Genomic DNA, 19292 nt, shown 5'->3' on the forward strand with positions numbered 1-19292 from the left:
TTTCTTCAGGGGAATATGGCTAAATCTTGAGTCTGAAGGGTCTGATGGTCGGGGTACTTCAGTGCTTGCCTACAGCAGATAGCGAGTGATGCTGTGCACCTCCCACCGGGACTGTGCCACAGCACGGTGCTCTCCGCACAAGGTACCCTAAAGCGATTTCAGGAAGAACACAGCCCTGCAATACTGACTGCATTTGAGTGCAAAGGGAGGGAGGAAGGCAGGAGAGCAAGAACACCCCTTTTTGGAGATCATCAGTCAACACACACACACAAAAATATCCACAGGAGCCACTTGCAGGGCCCTGAACACCTGCCAGCAGAAAGAGAAGAAAAAAAAATATATTTTTTTTAAATTTTATTTTAAAAACAAGCACAAACCCATGAATGCCTATAAATCTTACATAGCAACAGTCTGTCCTCTGGGTCATCTTCCCATATCCACTCACATTTGGAAAGTTAAATAAAGCTAGTATCTTGTAAAATATTAATTAAAGAAAGCATTATACTGGGTCCCATGAATCATTTTATGTGTGTTCAATATTTGCAAGTGTCACCATGGTGAGGAGCTGCACCTAGCTACAGTGCATTAGTTATAAAGACTAGTGAGCAATTGCTCAGCCATTGCTACTGGCTTCCCAAACTATAAACCTGTCATCTGGACTATGACAACTCAGATATCATAGAATAAGGCTTACAAGTCAACATCACTATTTGAAGTTAATCCATGGCTCATGCCAGCTGTAAAAGTTAATGTTACAAATCCAAAAATATCTACAATAGGAAAGTATTGACTGCTTAATACACACATTGACTGAGATAAAATAGAAGTGAACATAGGGCCTTTCATAGAAACCCAAGCCAACAAATTAATGGGCAAATGATTAGGATATAATATGAAGTGGGAAAGCTTTAATGATGACAAGAACAGAAAAAGAAAATCCTTTGAAAGCCCACTAACATGCCCACTCAAGAAATTCTGTATACCCCAGTTTCAAGGCATATGTCTAGATCACTAGGTAAAGTTTCTTACAGATTATATTTTTTGGAAAGAGGTTTGCAGAATGTGCTCCTACATTCACAGAGATCTAGTGGCCACATACAAATATTCGATGTCCTATGAAAAAGCAGCGTCTCACATCTAGCAAAAATGGCACTAGTTGTACTTTTAGCAAATTTGGATCCAAGTACAAGCTACTAGCTTTAACTTCCCAAATGTGAGTATGGGGAGATGATCCATCTACCATGCAATCACTGCCACCTGGTAGCCAAAGCATTTTGTGCAAAGTACCTCATGTGGCCACTTGGACGCTTCTCTGAGTCTTTCTGTATTAAATCAGTCACCAAAAGAACAATTTAAAATTGTTGAGCACAACATCTGGATCGGACTCTGCCAAAGGCTATTATTTTATCAGGTTGGCTTCTCCACAGCTTGTGTTGTGAGGAGGTTTTCGGTGCTCTCCCATGCTCTGTCGAGGCTGCAGTAATGAGATCAAGCCATTCCCCAGCGCTAAGCGTCTGACCAGATGAACCACCCGGGCAAAGCGAACCTCACACATCCCTCCTCCTCCCCTGCTCCCGGCCCACTGATTATCTCAGATCATCAGTGTTTTGGATGACCGAATAAACAGGATTATCCTCTCCCAGTGCCTGTTAAGTCAAAACTGTATGGCGATCCTATTAGTGGATCGCAATAGTGTGAGTATATCCAAGCAGGAGATTATCTTTTGCTTGCTCTGTGGAGCTGAAAACAGTACCGGGAAATTTTTTAATCTCCATGAAGGGGACACTAGAGCTCGCAGAAAGAAAATCAAAATCATTTTTATTATCCTTCTCAATCAGCTGCCTAGCTCAAAAAAATTATCCCAATTGACAAAGTCATAACCTTCTTTCATTGATACAGTACCGGATTTGAGATGCCAGTGAAAAACATCTTACATGCGTAGCCTTTTTCATCCAAACTGATCCCAGAATGCTTTACAAGTGCTGCATGCAAATGGCACGTGGGATTAGCAGCACTTTACAGTGGTCTGTCTCTGTTCCCACTGAGGTTAGAGAGAACAGAAGTGGGACTTGCCGTTGAGTAAAATGTGAACCAGGCTGGAATGCGGCCAGGACACTGAGATCAACACTCGCATTCATCTGGAAACTGCTGGCACAATGGCCCAGTTGATCAGGACTCTGGGTTTACATCTTGTCCAAAACAATGTAGCAAGCTACAACGGGGCATAAAATGATGCCATTTTAAACGTGTTGGTAATTCATCATTATTTATTTTTCAAGCACTGAAAAATATTGAAAGAACAAGCAAAGGAGGAAATACCCATATCTAAATTAAAATCTTCTTAAATAAACCATCTAGGTTTTAACACAGAGTAGCATGCAAGCAAAGCCAGCCAGCTCCCAACCCTTTTATATACATGCATGCAGAAAAATAAATTCCTTCAAAAGAAGCTTTGAAGAGCATAATTAAGCATGAAAGTTACCATGTATTAAATTATACATGTAGTAAAAAAGAATCATTAGCCCAACAAATGGGCTGTTAATGATTTCAGGTTTGCCTAAGGCCATAAGCTAATAAACTAGTGATTAACCAGTATTTCTGGGATGCTGCTGTTGAAAGCTGGCAGCCTGGTGTCACAACGCTTGCCCACAGCTTAGGAACTGCAGAAAAAATAAAACTGATGAATAAAACGCACTGTATTTGGGCCATAGAAACAACCAAAGTTTGGGGCGGGTGAAACCCCTGCTCTGAGGCAGGGAGAGCAACATCACTTACCAAGGCACCTGATTTCCACTCTGTGCGCTAGGATAGCAAAACACGGGACTTCCCAAGTCCCGGCAGAACCAAACAGAGTAGCCAGGAGAGCCCCTTCCAAGGCAAGAGAAGCTCTCCACGTATGTGTCCTGGCACAGACCGTGCCCAGGAGAGCCCGTGTCACGAGTGTCTCCCTGTCAATTTGAAAGTCACTGCTGGTACCTGCTTGGGACACCTCCCTGCTGTCCCTGACCTCGGGAGCAGCTACTTCTTTCCGATGAGGCCACACTTTGGTGACCCTAGCAGCCATTGATATGGAAAGTAACACCACCAGAGTGTGCTTGACAGCTTCCTTCAGACATTTCTTAGCAACTGGTAATACGAGGAAAAAAACCAACAGGCCATTTGGTCTGCTGGCTTTCTCCAAAGCACCCATACTTACTTTCCTTGTCACAGTTTGAAGAGCTGAGGATGTGGGAACCAAAACTTCCACAAAATAGTCCTCTCCAAAGCTGGAAACGGCAGAAGCAGGGAGGATGGTGCCCACCCACTGTTGTCAGGACTGCAGGATACACAAGAGCTTACATAGGTATTATGGTTACTTGTGCAGGGCAAAGTTTTTAAAATGAAAACACAAGCATGTGCACAAACCTCACCTCCATAAAAGCAAGTGGACAATTGTCAGTGCAATTTCAGACAAGTAAAGCACTTCTTCACAAATACAAATACAGTGCGCTGGGTAACATTATAGGTCCACAGAACTAGATAAACGAAGCAAAGGTTTTCAAGGGACATAATTACTCAGTAGTTCAAAACAGAGAAGGGAAGCAATCCAGTAAGTTGAAGAAAAATATTGTTCATCCCTCCACCAGCACCTTCACCGGCAGGCTCAAAGCCCTGCAATTTGGCTTTACCGTGGGCAAAGGAGCGTGCACGAGCTCCCAAACCTTTGAAAGAAGAAATGCCCATCCGTGTACATATTGCAATTCACAGAATAGACCTAAACCAGAGTGGGACCCCAGGGACTGAAGCCAGCCTGGCCTGCTGGGTGCATAAAATTCACATCACACTTCGTCTGCCGAAACTCCGTCGCAAGGGTTGGCCGGGGATGCCCAGAGAGCCCAGCCTGCCTTCCCCAGCGGCTGTGGAACAGCCAGCCTGGGAGGGCTCAGCTGCTCCCTTCCTTGCCAAATTATCTGCCTGTCTCCTCTCTCTGGCTGATTTCTCCTCATCGCTTGCTTCCTGTGGCGAACCGTGAAAGTGTAGAAACTATTTCGTCACAGTGGCCCCGAGCCGTGCGCTTTGCTGTTTGCTCCCCGGAGAGTTGCTAATGGTTTGATCTGACATAAAGTTCTCACACTTAAAAGAAATGGTATAAACACAGCACTCTTCAGGAAGGTCTAAAAGCAAAATGAGAGATTTGTTTGATTTAAAGAAGCTTTTCCTCGAGTATTTTTTAACTAACCAGTAGTTCTAATGACTTTTTTTTTTAAATAAAAAGACAAAGTATTTTGCTCCTTAATTGTTCTTGTGATTAAGGTCCAAGATTTATATTTCCACATGAGAAGAAAAAAAAAAAAATTGGATCCTGTTTCAGTAGAGACAATGGCAAAAACTCCCACTGACTGCAGTTACCAGTAGAGCAAGGCCCATGTGCGAACTCTGGAAGTAAGTTTTTCTGAAACTACTTACCAAATACTGCAAAGAGTTCACAATTTTTTCTTGTTTTCTACTTTCCTTACAGTGACATTTAAAGCACCGCCTCAGACGGTTTTGTTGAACTGTTTTTTAAAAATCTACATTACTGTGTCATATAAGTCATATGTATGGTTCCTGATTCTTCACATAAATGCTGTATTTTTTTTCTTATTATTCCTACAAAAAGAACATGGTTTGATTTCGGCAGCAGTTGCATAGGCTTCAGATTAAATATAGCAGTCATTGACTTTCCGTGAGACTCAGACACTTCTGAAAATAAACTTTTTGGCACCCACTGAGGAACACACTGAACATCTCCTTTAGTTACAAGCCCTCAAAGTAAAAAGAATTTATAAAGTTCTTACATGTATCTATAAGAATTCGATCTGAGATCTTATTAACTCTCCTTACAAATATTCAGGGCTGGTCCTGCTCTCACCGAAGTCAGAATATCTTCAGTGCAATTAGCAATGGCATCACTGGACAAATAAGATAATATTTAAACATAAGGATCAAATTTTTCCTTTTTAACAGCCTCACCTGTATTTGTAGGCTTGTATGATAGAGGTCATTTAAGGGGCACTGGAGATACAACCTACACCAGATCCTGAATGCCAGCAGCTCTAAACTTCTCCAGTGCACACAGCTCTGCCCTTCAGTCACAGTTCTTAATATTTAAAATGACCTTTCCAAATTCGTTTTGTTTTCAGTATGTTAAAAAATCTTTCCCACTGAAGTGAGTAGATTTTCCAGTGAACTCCACCACTTAACCCTGCAGCATTTTACTATTTCAAGATTAGAGCATGAGTTTCAAAATTTGTCCTGAAGAACAAATATCTGCATGAAGTTATGATGACGTTGTACTGAGCCTAAGAGTCATCCTGGAATAGAAAACAACCCAAACAACAATATTTGGCTCTGGATAGAAATTTTTCCAGAGTTCAGGAGTAACTGCCCCTCTTCTGCTAAGGCTACAAGTAATTCTGGGTCTGAGCTCCTGTGCACGGCTCCTGAGGCCAACATGCTGTATGATCTGTCAGAATTTAATATTCTGTCATGAATAGTTTATATTATACCTTTTACAATTCTGTTTTGTTCCAAAGATGACTTTCTGAAGGGAGCTAATCCTGAAACATTTTTACCTTCTAATAGGTAGACATGCCCAAGTACAAATGCAAACAGACTTTGTGAGGTCTTCAATGTTTACTTTCACAAGAAAGTACAACAGATTTGCATTATTTCTTACTAAAAGCATTTTGGTTTGCTATAGAAAGACCCTAGCAGGAGTGTTTTATTACCAGAGCTGACCACAAGATGGAAATCCTTTTCCATAAGATGTCTCCTGGTTAGGAAAAATACTAATTCAAAAAAATACAGCCTTTTCCCAGGAAAGTGTTTTAGAAGAAGCAAAGCAGGGTTTCTCATCCCATCAGCACCCTGTCTGGGAGGCCTCATCCATTTCAGGTTCTTTCTCCATCTAGGAAAAAAAATTAGAAGGCACTTCAAAGAAGATGGGGAAGCCTCCCCCTTTGCAGCCTGTTCTGCCTGGCATCATGGCAGCAGGAGCTGAAGGGAAGGTGGGGGGCTGTACCCCCCCACTTTCCTCCCTTGCCCAGGACAAGCGCAGCTCCCCAGACACAGATGCAAGAGGGTTTTACCAGCAGACACCTTGCAGAAATTGATAAGATCCTTTTACCCAGGTGGATAGCCAAGCTGTCATTCATTTCATTTATCTAACAGCAGTTTAATTTTAATTTGATCAAAACCCAAGGCTTTTCCTGAGAAGTTTTCCCTTTTCCAAGAAGGGCAGTTTTACTCAGAAATCATTCTGATGGAAATCCCTAGCTGGCTCTATTTGTTACACCAGCAGCTCAGATACACCAAGCAGAGAAAAGCACCATCAACATGTGTTCATTGTTTAATTTGGAAATGTGAAGGATAAAGTAAACTCTTTCTGCATACCATTACGGGGTTTTTTTAGAGTTAAAAAGCCCTCTGAGGAATGGTTCCAGCCACCCAAAGCCTGGGATGGCAGAACTCAGAGAGTTCAGAGGGATTTTATCTAACCTGCTACACTGTACCCTGCACAAACAAAACCACTGGTCTGGGATCTAAATGCTAAATGTCATTTATTTTTGTTATCACTTATTTACAAAAATGCACAGAGACTTGCACTGGGATGCCACTGGGCATAAACAGAACTAGAAGGCCATTCCTGTCCCCAGGGGCAGGAGAAGAGTTAGCGAACAGGGTGGTGGGAAGGAGACATGTCCCTTTCCCACCTCCAGAGCAGGGCAAGCTGTGGCATCTTCTGCAGCGCAGGACGAGGGCTGGCCGCGATGCTGCAGGGACCCTCACTCCTGCCGCTGCTGCATCTAGCCAAGCTCACTCCAACTTGCTTTTGAACAAACTATGACTATGAAAGAAATGAAATAGCAGCTTCTATGTTTTTAATTATCTGATCAAGTTTTTCCACTCTAAATCAAATTGAGACAACAAGTAGGGAACTACATTTAAAGACAGATAAGACATTTACATCTGTTTTGCTGATTATAGTAGTTGCACATTTTACTTTAAACACCAATGGGTTGCAACTGCTGTTCAAATGATATGGAAATTGCTACTTTATACTGAAATTTCCCTTAAGCAACAAAGGAAAGGATTAGCACATGGCTTTGTTTTTATTCTTTTCCCTCCTTCATTTTAATAAAACACAGTGGCAGTGGAAAACTCTTTGATGGTTCATGAACAACACCTATATCTTTTGATATTTTATTCATACCAAGTTACAGAATATTTTAAACCTTTTGTGTAACTATTATGACAACAATTTCTATCTAAAATATCCTTCTTTATCTGAAACACTGAATTAACTTCATTTTCATAACAGCTCTTCACCACAAAAATATCCATGCACAGGCTACATGGATAATTATGCAAGGGAATTAAGGTACCAGCAACAATTTATAATTATTTTCAGATTTAGATGAAGCTAATCAACTGGATGCCTTCATAGAGTCTGTCTTGTTCGCACATACCCAAGAAACATTTCTCATTTGGTCAGTCCCACTCAAGACTGAATCCTACCCGTTTCTAGCAGTATACAGCAGAGTCAGTGCAAATGAGAATCACAGCACAGTCAAACCACAGTGTGAATTTTTCTCACTGAAGCTCTCATAAGTAAAATCTGTTGCCTTCCAACAGTTTGCAGGATTGATCCTTTAATCCCTGTCCAGCTCTGCACCTTTTTATGCAATCCTAAAGACAGCAACTTTTTAGTGAATTTTAATGGTAAACTTCACTCCAGGCAGTAGAGGTAAAAGATGTAAGGAATATATAAAGACAGCTTTACTAGTCTCCCCAAAATTGATTACTTTTACAGACGACTGATTGAAAACACTTTACAGATTTTGAATGTTACTGCAAGTTATTGATACGGTAGAGAAACATGAGCAAATGCATATCACTGGCTCCTCATGAACTTTATAGGTACCTACCAAAGAAGACTTTCAAGCGGACCATCATACTTTTCCATTGACTCTGTTGTTACAGAATCTTTGTCATCCCCATCACATACTTTAATCTGAACATCCCTTCTCAGCACAGCTAGCCCGAATCTGCCAAGGAAAGTAAAAGCACATTACAAACAAAATATTTTTAAAATATTTGCATGCAGACACAGAGAGAAAATTAATTTGTAAACCAGAATTTAATTGACTTGCAACGTTCCTATATTGATGTCAAAGCTTTGAGGCTTCAGGGTGCTAGAACAGTGGGAACTTATCGAGGCTTGAGCAAATCAGATACTTTCTTGTTCTTGAAATTAGTTAGTTAATTTAAAAACTAAACCACTGAACTCAATCACTGGGTTCTTTTGTTCTTTAAGCATCGAGCACAGATCTGGTGAGAAACTTTCAATTCTTCATACATAGCTTCAGAAAAGAAATGCAAACAGAATGATTAAATACAGCAACTCCTTTCTCTTAATAACAAGTTTCAGTGCCTCACCCACGATAGACAGCAGTGCCGATGTAGAGCTGCCTACATCATGCAGGGGCACGAATCCCGCTCTTACCCACGCACCCCTGCAACCCCACTACCTTCAGTGGTTTTTTTTCCTCACAAAGGTAAAAACAATAACATTACTTCAAAACATTCACCCTGCATTCATCACACAAAACCCAACACAACAGGGCCAGTTACAATACATTCATGCGAGAGCTCTGATAACCATACTTGCACTTTTGGTTTTGTTAGTCCCACATGAATATTTATGCACATTTCCATGATATGTCCCCTGGTTTGCATAGGGCACAGGTTGTCAGCAGCTGAAAGCCATTAGCATCTGACAGCTGCTAAAATGGCTTGTTTGAAACAAATAGGTGGTCCCAGCCCTTGTCTAGCAGGCAGGTGATTAAGGCATCATTACAAGCTGCATCTTCTTTGGCAGCTGCACGGACAAGGAGGGCCCTTCTTGCACTGCTCAGACCTGCCTGGTGGAGGGGAGATTTAATTATTATCACTACATAATGGGTAGTTTGTCGAAGATGAAGACCTGACAGAAACAGATAGTGGGCAAACACAGGACACGGATCGCAGCCGACGAAGTAATTACAATCCAAATAAGAGTGTATGAGCTGGCTGGGAGCAGCAGATGTTGCTGTCCATCAGCATCTCCATATAAAACATATGTTCAAATGTTACTTGAAAAAAAAGACAGCAGAACATTATTTGCACAGCTACAGGATGCTTGGGGGGGGGGGGGGGCTGCTCAGGGAGGAAACTGGGATTCTCACAGGGAAAATCCAGGGGAGCAGAGAGGTGGAAGACACCTCATGCACAGGGCAGGGACTGCACGGATGGATACCAGGAGGGACCAGGGAGGAAGATATTCCTTGGCCTTCAACCTACCAACGTCCTCCCCTCCCAAACCTGCTTCATGAATCTGATTCTCGGGTAGGGAGAGTGGGAATGAGCTGATTAATTGTAATTATGCTCCGAGGAAGAGAGAGATGAAACCTGTGCCCTGGGCAGGCAGGGCCAATGACCTTCTACCTCAAGTGGGCAGCCATGGGAAGGTGGTCAAAGTCCTACTCACATTTAACCTCTCTAGGCGGAAAAGGCTGCACACATGGCAAGTAAAAGATGCTGCTCAATTTTTGTTCAAGGCATGGCATCTTGCTTTCTCAAAAACAAAACAAAAGCGTGTGTTGAGCAGAGATGAAATGGGGTCGTCAAATACAACAGAAGAGAGGCACAGTGCAAGACAGCCCTTCTGAGATGCTGGAAGTGCTTGTCTTCATACCACACTAATAAACACAATTATTCCACTGAAGGCTATTTCATAAGATTTTTTTTTTTAAATTGATGTAAAAGCAGGAAATGTCAACATGTGCACATTACTTCCTTTCAAACCATTTTCTTGGCAACCACCCCATCTGTTCTACCTCAGTCTTTCTTCCAAAAGAGAATTAACATTTATCTTCATAAACTTAACATTTAAAGAATTTCTGAGATGACTTTACCTACACAGCATCGCCTTCCAGACTTGCAGTGCTGTCACTTTCACCACATTTCATACTTTCAGCATTCTTTCTTCTTCAAAATCTGTGTGAAAAATTACCATTGTAAACACATTTATGCACCAGTTTTAAAAAAAAAGCCATACTAAATAGCAACATAAATTTGGTTTGTAAATTGCCATGCAGCACTGTGTCTCATTATAAACAATGATGTACACGTACGGCTTCACTGCCTTTGATGCAAAGCCAGAATCAGACCTTTTCAACATTTTCTTATTAAGGATAAATTACAAAACAAACCAAGCATGCTAGAGTGAGATGGCCTTGACAGGAATGGTGTCCAGGTGTTAGGGTTTCTTTGTTTAACATTGATACAGCCTTTCAAATACTGCAGCCTTTTCTCTGGAGACATATAAAAGTCTCAGAATAAGGGTTTTTTTAGTAAAAACATCATTCTTAGATAATATCCACCTGAAGAGAGAATCACGTCTTTTGGTTTTGTCTGGGCTCACAAGAAGGGATGTCAGAAAAGATGAACGTATGTGTGCATTACATTTTGGGAGCTAGTTTTCAATTTCTCTTCACCCTTTCCCAGTCGTACCACCCCGTAAGAAAGAAGATAACCCTTGGGAACAACCCAGCGGGATCCTAACGTCAGCCCAGGGAGCAGTCTGCCGCCTCTGCCTTTTGCGAGCCATTTGGAACATCTGAGGGGGCAAGGGGGGCCAGGAAAGCAGCTGCAGCAACATGCACTGGGAGCGCTGAACCTCTTGGCAGATGCAGCCTTGGGCCAGTAGCTATCAGGGCAGGCAGAGAGGAGAAGGAAGCTGTCAAGGCTGTAAGTCTACCTTCTCACGGCAGCTCGACTTCTTTTGAGCACGTGGGGAATCTGGCCTTGATCTCCCAGCAGATTTTTTCCCATGTTCTGTGTACATAGTTACTATTATAAGCACAATCATGGTGAATGCTTGTGCAAATGATTAGCTCTTAATCTTCTTGGTACTTTATACATCTTTGTTACTATTTTTATTTTACTTGTATTTTTGGAAATGGTGAGTGTGGAAATATACCCCACTTTCCTGGAAGCACATGCACAAATAAGGCTCTAATTCACAAATCTTGAAGTTAACAAGAACAGCAAACATTTATGCCTAAAATCATCAGTGAAGATCTGACCTCCATTATTCAGTCCGAGGGCTTACAAAAAGCTTGTTGCTGCATGTTTGCACAGTGTATTTTTAAAACATGCACTGTTTAAAATATGCACAATTAATATTAACAGACCTGTATTCTCAGTGCGAGTGGCTGGAACAAGCGCTGCCTTCTGTCTGATGTGCAATGACCTTTTGAAATATTTTTAGGCACTGTCCTATAAGCAATGCGTCTTGCACAAATTACTTCTGCCCAGATATAAAGCAACATTAACCATGAGAAGGAGAGCACAATATGGGATGAATTTGTGTTTTCTAAAATTGGGAGAAAAAGAAAATTATCAGGGTTTATAAGAGGATTTATAAACTGCATAATTTTCTCTCTTGTTTAATCCTAACATACAGGATCATATGCCATGGATAAGGACATTCACAACGGACTGAAATGTTATGTGATTCTCCCATTTTTGAGTAAAGGAAGAAGAGTACAGTAATTACTTCCATGTAAGAAATAGAACTAATAGAATCCATTACGTATTTAATTAGAAATGTTTCTGTCTTCCAGGGAGGAGAAAGATTAATTTAGGTTAACTACTAGAAGTTTTCAGTCTTCATTGTATTAAGCTGAAAACTAAAGTTAGAAGAAACCTGCATGGAGAAATACTTACCACTGTGTGTTGGAAGTGATTGCCTTTCCTAGCCACAGGAGAAGCCAAACTGCATTGTGTACTCTGGTATACAATTGGCTCATACAGTTACGTATCAATATATATCAATAATGAAAGTCTAGGAAATTACATGAAGGGTTAGGAAAAGCTCAGTGAAATAAATAAAACAGAAAATATAAAGTCAGACATTTTCACACCTCAAAATTTTTGTCCGAGTCGGAAAGGGAATGTAGAAACAGAGGAAATGCAGATTCAGATTCAGGAAACTTAGCAACTACTAAACACATACAAAATGTACATCCAAAACACTTTCTGTAATCTGTTTCTGTGAAAAAGTGCATGGAAAATAATTAAACTACCAACTGCTGCGATTCATCAGCTGGAGGAGGAGCCACCAAACACACTAACCTGCTTCCAGCAGTGGCCAACAGCAAATCTGTAGAGAGGAGTATTACAAGCAAGGTAAACATAATGTGAGTCTATGTGGAATACCCCCTCTGTGCTACAGTCAGCACTGCTGGCAATTCCTGAGCCAGAAGATGATTTAAACCCACACTGACATTAACAACAGGACAACAGCAGCAATCAATATCGTCCTTAAAAACTAAACTTAAGGTAGCAGAAAGATTTGGTACAGGCATTAAACACACATATATGCAACTACCATGTATAGAATGGATATAAGCTGTATTCAAAGATTGTGAATGTACAGCGTTCATTATATGAAAAAGAAACAACCCCCCGTGCACCTCTCTGCACATACAAACACAACTGATGTTTAAAAAATTAAGTCTTGTTTTTAATCCATAGATTCTTCACACAAGTATAAGCTTGTGAAGAAAACAGAATCACCTCTATTTTAGCTGCCAACAAAACAAATGGTTGCGGTTACCCCACAGACAAAAGTTAATGTACCTGTGTTCAGTCATTCTGTAGCAAACAAAGAGCTATCAGGAAGCTTTTTATCAATAGATCATACCACAAACCAAACCGTTGTCAAAATTTAGAGGAGATATAAGATTGAGTGCCTTTTTCCTATCCACTTACAATTAGAAAAGCCAAGTGTCAGAGAATAATCATCAGCATAGAAAAGATGAACCAAGTTCCAAATTGTTTTTTTATTTATTTAGCCAAGATTCCTGAAAGAAAAAAAAAAAAGAAAGAAATAAAACTCAATGTAGAAATACTTCTGATCCAGGAAAAGAAACAGGGTATGATTGCATAAAGGGTCACCCGCTTTAGGTGACACTGCCAGACAATTTCCTTCCCTGTTACATCACCATTAGGTTCCTTATTAAGCCACTTTCCTTAAAAGTCACCCACAAAGGCCCCATGGCATCAAAATGCTGTATTCACAGGAGGCTTTGTTAGCAAGGACAGGGTCCAGGCTCTGCTGCTGCCTAAAGGGTGCACTGAGCAGCTCAGAACATTGGGGATGGAAGTGAGTGGTGCTTTCAGAGTTAACAGCTCTCAACGCTCTAAGGTGAGCAATTTTAACATACCGGTAGAGATAGTCAAAGCCTTGCCAGCTGCTAGTGTCCGTCTTTCCAGCTGCCTTGGATGTGGACCCTTTTTTGATAGAGTGCTGCAGTTCTTTGTCTGTCCTGGTCCTCTCTGAAGCTCACTAGTGTAGACTGTGGTCAAACCCGAAACTCTGCTGGATCTAAAAGAGTGAGCCCTGTCCTGGCAGGAGAGCCAGAATGTCAAGGCATTAGCTTTTATCAGATTTCAGCAATATCACATGCATTTCACGTAAAAATCTCAGTATCTATATTCAGCTCCATAAGTGTTTGTTCTTCCGTCCATATTAACTGTTTGAGCCATGTTGGCATGCTCAGTCCAAAATCTGCTGCAAACACCTGTTTTAATAACATCTGTTGTTGAGAAGCACAGACAACAAGCTAAATAGTTTAACTGACATCAAACTATGAAAAAATTAAAAAAAATACAATTTTTTCCATTAAGTCAGATTGAAAGGTGTAATCTGTGGCATTTTTTCTGTTTTAAGACTTGGATTTTAGATTCTTCTGGTGTAATGGTGCCACCAGCAGATAATAGTTAGAACTGGTTCTAGTTCCTACCTAGACAAGAATACAAATTCAAGAAAACCTAGACAAGAATACAAATTTCTCTACGTAGGTTATTTAAACTTCCAAAAACATATCCTTTAATTTTTTTAAAACAATATTTTGAAAAGAATATGGAAGCTAAAAATTGGTTCTAAACGTCAATTATCAGTAGGTAAAACTTTGGATTCATAATTCTCTGTTTAAGTTCTTTATGTGTTCCTCTGATTTATAAAGACATGGAAGTATTTGGGACAGTGTGGGGTTTTTTTCCACAGTAGAAACTGGTGATTTTTCATGCCTGAACAAATGACAAACACTGGAGCAGTAACAACAACATTAAACTTTGAGAACTGAATGACTGGAATCGTTCTAGTTTTGTTTATATGAATATTGATCTGATAAATACTGAATATTTGAATGGAGCAACTCCTTTTCTCCAGAGAGACCCAGGACTCTTGTCACTTCTGTTGCAGAGGCAGAATTGAGAGTACGTTTCTCCAGTCACTGCAGTGTCAACATTCCCAATGTTACTGTCACCCTTCTATCTCTAACACATTTATTACATTTAAAATTGGTCACTTCTCATTCATATTTACTTAGCAGTTTTAGGAATTTGGAATATAACCCAACACATCCTCAGACAGGTTTGCAAGCATAAAGGATTCCCAAGAAAAAAGTGGAAAAGTAGACACTAAGAGGTGTTGCTCCTCAATTTGTTAGAAAGCCAGAACAAAATTCGAACGCAGAACCTTGCCCAAGTTCAGCAGTGCTTTTTCATTCCCTGATCAAATTTCCATACCTCTTGGAATCTACCAGCTCAGGCACTGCCTGGTCCATCTTGGGTGAAGTCAGCTAAACTGCTGTCTGATCTGCTTCTGACAACCAGGACAGTCAGAGATGGTACACTCTGCTTCTTCACTGTTAGCAGATTGGTCTTAAAAAGTCACCTCCTTCACCTCCAACCTTCCGGTCTGGCCCAGCGAGATCTATCAGTGGGGAAATAAGGCAAAGCAAGACGTCTGAAGAAAGCTCCTCAAATACATTTGCAGGAAGCGGCTGCTTGCAAGGCTTCACGTATGTAGTTTGTAGAGTTCTTTGAGGAGCAGTTACATTAAATGTCTTCATGAAGCTAAAACTATGAACAATTAAAAATAACATACTGTGGCATGCAAAAATTAAAAAGTATGCCAATGAAGCATGCTTACCATTAGAGTTTATCTAGTCTCCTATAGACAGGAACTACCTCAGCTGGGTTTTTTTCCCCCCAGGACTGAAGCTTGAATTTCTAGAAGGGTAGAAAAAGAGACAGAACATGAAAACCCCTTTGGTCATTCTTCTTTTACTGTTAAGGAGTAAAAATAGGTCATAAATAAAACTTCCAAAAATGCTTCCCAAGTCACCTTCAAAACAAGGATACACTAAAAAGGCTCTGGGGAGACCCTATAGCAGCCTGCCAGTACTTAAAGGGGGCCTACAGGAAAGATGGGAAGGGACTCTTCATCAGGGAGGGTAGTGGTAGGACGAGGGGTAACAGTTTTAAACTGAAAGAGGGTAGATTTAGGTTAGATGTAAGGAAGAAGTTCTTCACTGTGAGGGTGGTGAGGCACTGTAACAGGTTGCCCAGAGGAGTTGTTGATGCCACATCCCTGGCAGTGTTCAAGGCCAGGCTGGGTGGGGCGTTGAGCAACCTGGTCTAGTGGAAGGTGTCCCTGCCCAGGGCAGGGGGGTTGGAACCAGATGATCTTCAAGGTCCCTTCCAACCCAAACCATTCTATGACTATGAAAAATCCATTCTTTATGCTCATTCTGCTGAAGTGCTGAAAAGCCTTGTTATATTAATTCTAACAATGTAAAATACAGTTATTTGCCCTTTCTTTTAAGGGCCTAGGCTTAAATGCTACTTTATTGATATGTACAAACAAAAAATTTTAGAAACCATAACTAATTAATGATATATTCTTATCTGTTACATAAATTATGAAATTGCTACTTCTTTTAAGTAACTAGCACATGGCTCTAAAATGCTTATGTCTGTAACAACATCTTACCTGAGAATATTTTTTCCTCTTGGACATAAATCATTTAGAATCAAGTAACTAATGTTTCTTTAAGGTGCAGAGTGTAATAACACAAGCTACGCAATGCTTTTGTTTAATTTGGTATAGTTTAATCTTTAAAACTTGTCTTGGAAAAAAAAAAAAAAAGCCTGATAAGCTTTACATAAAAGACAGCTGACAATTTAGGATGAGCCAAACACTGATGCTACAAAGCAAAAATGACACAAAGCTTATCCTCCATGCAGACAGAATGTCATGTGAAACTCTAAGGAGAGCAAGGAAACATCAGAATAACAGTTAATGCTTTTTTTCCCTAAAAAATATCCCTATATTTTGCTTGCTGTGACAAAGTTTTCATGAGAAAAAATGCTGCTGTGTCAGCCTACAGCTTGGCATGGCTTTTTCTCCCATAAACTTCTCTAGATAGTAAGTCAGTCTTCCACTGCGTCAGCTCCAAAACTACACAAAAAAAGGCAATAATGCTTCCCCAATTTCACAGGGTTTTTTTTTTTGTGATGAAAAGCATGTAAAAGATTATGAGCTGCTCAGATACTGCGGCAAAAGGAGCTTTAAAATGTCTTGGTATAAATTTGTCCTGGTTTTCTTCAAATACAGTTACACTGAGAAGAAGACAACATCATCCATACCATGCAGGTATGGATTTCCTTTCACACAAAGAACTAGGAGTTAGATCATGGTTGCAGCAATGTAACTGAGCTAAAGTCAACTGCCCTGAGAAGAATTAGTCCGGACTGAAATATGAATAGGGCAATATGAGAATCAGATCAGTTATCAGCAAGATAATTTAAAACAAGTCTTCCATTGGCTGACTTACAGGTTTTGAATACAAAAATATATGTAGGAAACACACATATTCTGCAATCCTTTACAGCCATAGCCTCTCACTGTGTTTATCTCAAGTTTAATGGGGCTAATGTGGAGCACCCCTGGCAGCCCTGTGGGGCCCTCAGTGCACAAACCCGCAGCTGAAAGTCACTGTCACCCGTTGTGCATTCACATTATTGCACCTGCATATTTTATTTCACACACAAAAGGTCAAAAGCTTGCCAGCAGGCTGCCTGCCTTCTCAGACACACAATGCATGGAGAAAAATAACTCCGAGGAGCTGCTTGCTGTAATTTCCTGCAATTTAAGACTATTTATTTTTAAAACTTTTGCTGCCAACCTCCCCATCTGACTGTCACACTCTTGCTGAATTTTATCATCAGAACATAGTAATTTATTAGAGATCAAATCCAACCGGTTATTTTACTGTCTTGGCTTTAAATACTACTCAGCCTTTTTAGCTGCTCTGAATCCTTAGGGCTCTCTATAATTAATGTTACTTTAGCAGAGGCAGCAAGGGGACTGGCTGTGCACAGCCCATGTTAACCCTTTGCTGAGACCAATGTAAAACCACAGTGAGGGGCTGCATTTGCAAAGGGGTTGCGAAAAACGATCCACAGAATTGTTTCTACTTTTGGCATTAGAAAATTACTCTTTTATACAAGTGGGCTGAGTATAGCCACTATCTACCCACATGATTAGAAACTGGTCTGTTCCTGCAAATGTTAATTAACAGATGGGGGGGGTTGCACCCACACATATGGCATTTTGGGAGCGACTAGAACTTCTGTAAAGCTTTTGTGGCAGCTGAAGGATTTCAAGATGAGTGAACAGGAATGATCAAGCGAAAGGCTGAATACTTGCCATGTCAGGTACATGTATGTTGGCTGTAATAGTGGTGCAGCAGCAAACATGTATGTGAGAGCCAGGGGCAAGCTCTCATGGAATATTTGAGCCAGAAGATGGGGTGGTAGGTGATCATTTCACCTGAGAGAGCACCAGAAGAGAAGAATAAGGATGCCCAGCATCAGGCATACTGATTTTCCCCTCCTAATTTGACAATTTGAGCCAAAATGCTGAAGCCTAATAGCAGCGACCAGGCCAAAATGAAGAGTCACGTTTGAGGGGTGACAAAGGGGTCAGCCCTTTGCAGCCTACCAGCACATACCAATCTCAAGCCCAACCTACCTGAATTCCCTGGCAACAGAAGGGTTTGCCCAACCTCACTCACATCGGTCACCTCTAACCAGCTGTCAGAAGCTTCTAAAATTGAGCTCTGATAAGCCTTTGCTTGTAACTCCAAGCAGCACATCAAAAAGCACTAGACTGCCCTTGAAAAAGCAAAAATGAACCATAGAATCACAGAGCAGCCCAGGCTGGAAGGGACCTCGAACCATCATCTGGTCCAACCTCTCTTGGGAAAGGGCTGTCGAATTGCATCTTGAAAACTTCCAGGTTGCTGCTATCCTCTAGAAATGCTCCTTCGTCCCTAGCACAGGTAAATGTTCAAACCAACTTCTGTGGACTTCTGAACAAACTTGAACTGACTTAATGAATGAGGGCCTATAGCTACAGCAGCTTCAATGCTTCCTTGTTCTGCAATTTGCCCTGCAACCTCACTCCTCCCTATTTTCTTCACAACTAAACAAGAATGAATACAAAAATATTTATAAGTACTGAATTTTATTCCTACATTGGAAGATAATCTCCTTTAGGTCAGTATTACCATAGCCCAGAGAAGGTGAAATACCAGGTATTTGGCAAGAAGTAAAAACCTTCACAGGGTAAAAGAAGCTCAATAACGAACACATTTTCCTTTAAATTTTATCATCTTATCATCCTTTTTTTGCGGCTGTGCGACCTATTGCCATGAATAGAAAAAACATAACCTAGCATAAGAAAACAACGATATTAATCAAGGTCTACTCTCAGCGACATATTTTTGCATTACTGAGTTTTTCATAGTTGAGGGCTGAATTTGACCTCAGAACATTCCAATAATCTGTTGTAAAACAAAATCACAGAAAAATCACTATATTTTATATTTACTTATTAAAAATTGTTACTGCAATTGGAATTCTGAAGGGGCTGCCCTAAGAAAGCTTTGTCCTTTTCTGGGTGAACTATTTAAAGCAGTATCCTTGACTGAACTTCCAGCATTCTAGCTAATTTGACCATGTTTATCTTCTACCCAAAGTACTCCCAGCAAAAATAGCTGCCAGAGCTCCTGTGCAGCAGCTGTCTCAAGAAGACAGTCTCTGATTTTTGCAGTTCTCTTATATTGTATTTTAAGAAGATTTTTTTCTAAATCTCTCATCAAATAGCTTTTAGTAGTGGCAGGTATGTTTGGTGTGAGTCTGTTAGTTTCCCATGAGCAAGAGCTTTGGGGACACTTTTAAGAGTATATTTGAATTACAGACACTGAATGAGTTATAATTAAATATCAAGATCTATGGTGGGCACAAAGTACCGTTACACATTTTGCTGAGTAAGTGGCAAAAGGCATAAACTAAACCACCGTAATATC

At 40.6% G+C, this 19292-nt stretch overlaps 2 long non-coding RNA genes across 3 annotated transcripts; both read right to left on the minus strand.

Annotated features, from left to right (window-relative positions):
• Positions 1-2239: 2239 nt before the first annotated feature.
• Positions 2240-12262, minus strand: LOC142026683 (uncharacterized). 2 transcript variants are annotated; one of them, XR_012648887.1, is made up of 7 exons: positions 12202-12262; positions 11259-11440; positions 10823-10899; positions 9978-10059; positions 7950-8069; positions 3197-3316; positions 2240-2660 (listed from the first exon to the last, which is right to left on the minus strand). It is a non-coding gene; the product is annotated as an uncharacterized LOC142026683 (long non-coding RNA). The 2 variants fall into 2 exon arrangements; XR_012648886.1 differs by lacking the exon at positions 10823-10899.
• A 1113-nt stretch (positions 12263-13375) lies between these two features.
• Positions 13376-15149, minus strand: LOC142028745 (uncharacterized). The gene is made up of 3 exons (XR_012649682.1): positions 15068-15149; positions 14662-14848; positions 13376-13476 (listed from the first exon to the last, which is right to left on the minus strand). It is a non-coding gene; the product is annotated as an uncharacterized LOC142028745 (long non-coding RNA).
• Positions 15150-19292: the final 4143 nt, after the last annotated feature.

The sequence above is a fragment of the Buteo buteo genome, chromosome 2, assembly GCF_964188355.1.
Source record: "Buteo buteo chromosome 2, bButBut1.hap1.1, whole genome shotgun sequence".
Classification (NCBI taxonomy): domain Eukaryota; kingdom Metazoa; phylum Chordata; class Aves; order Accipitriformes; family Accipitridae; genus Buteo; species Buteo buteo.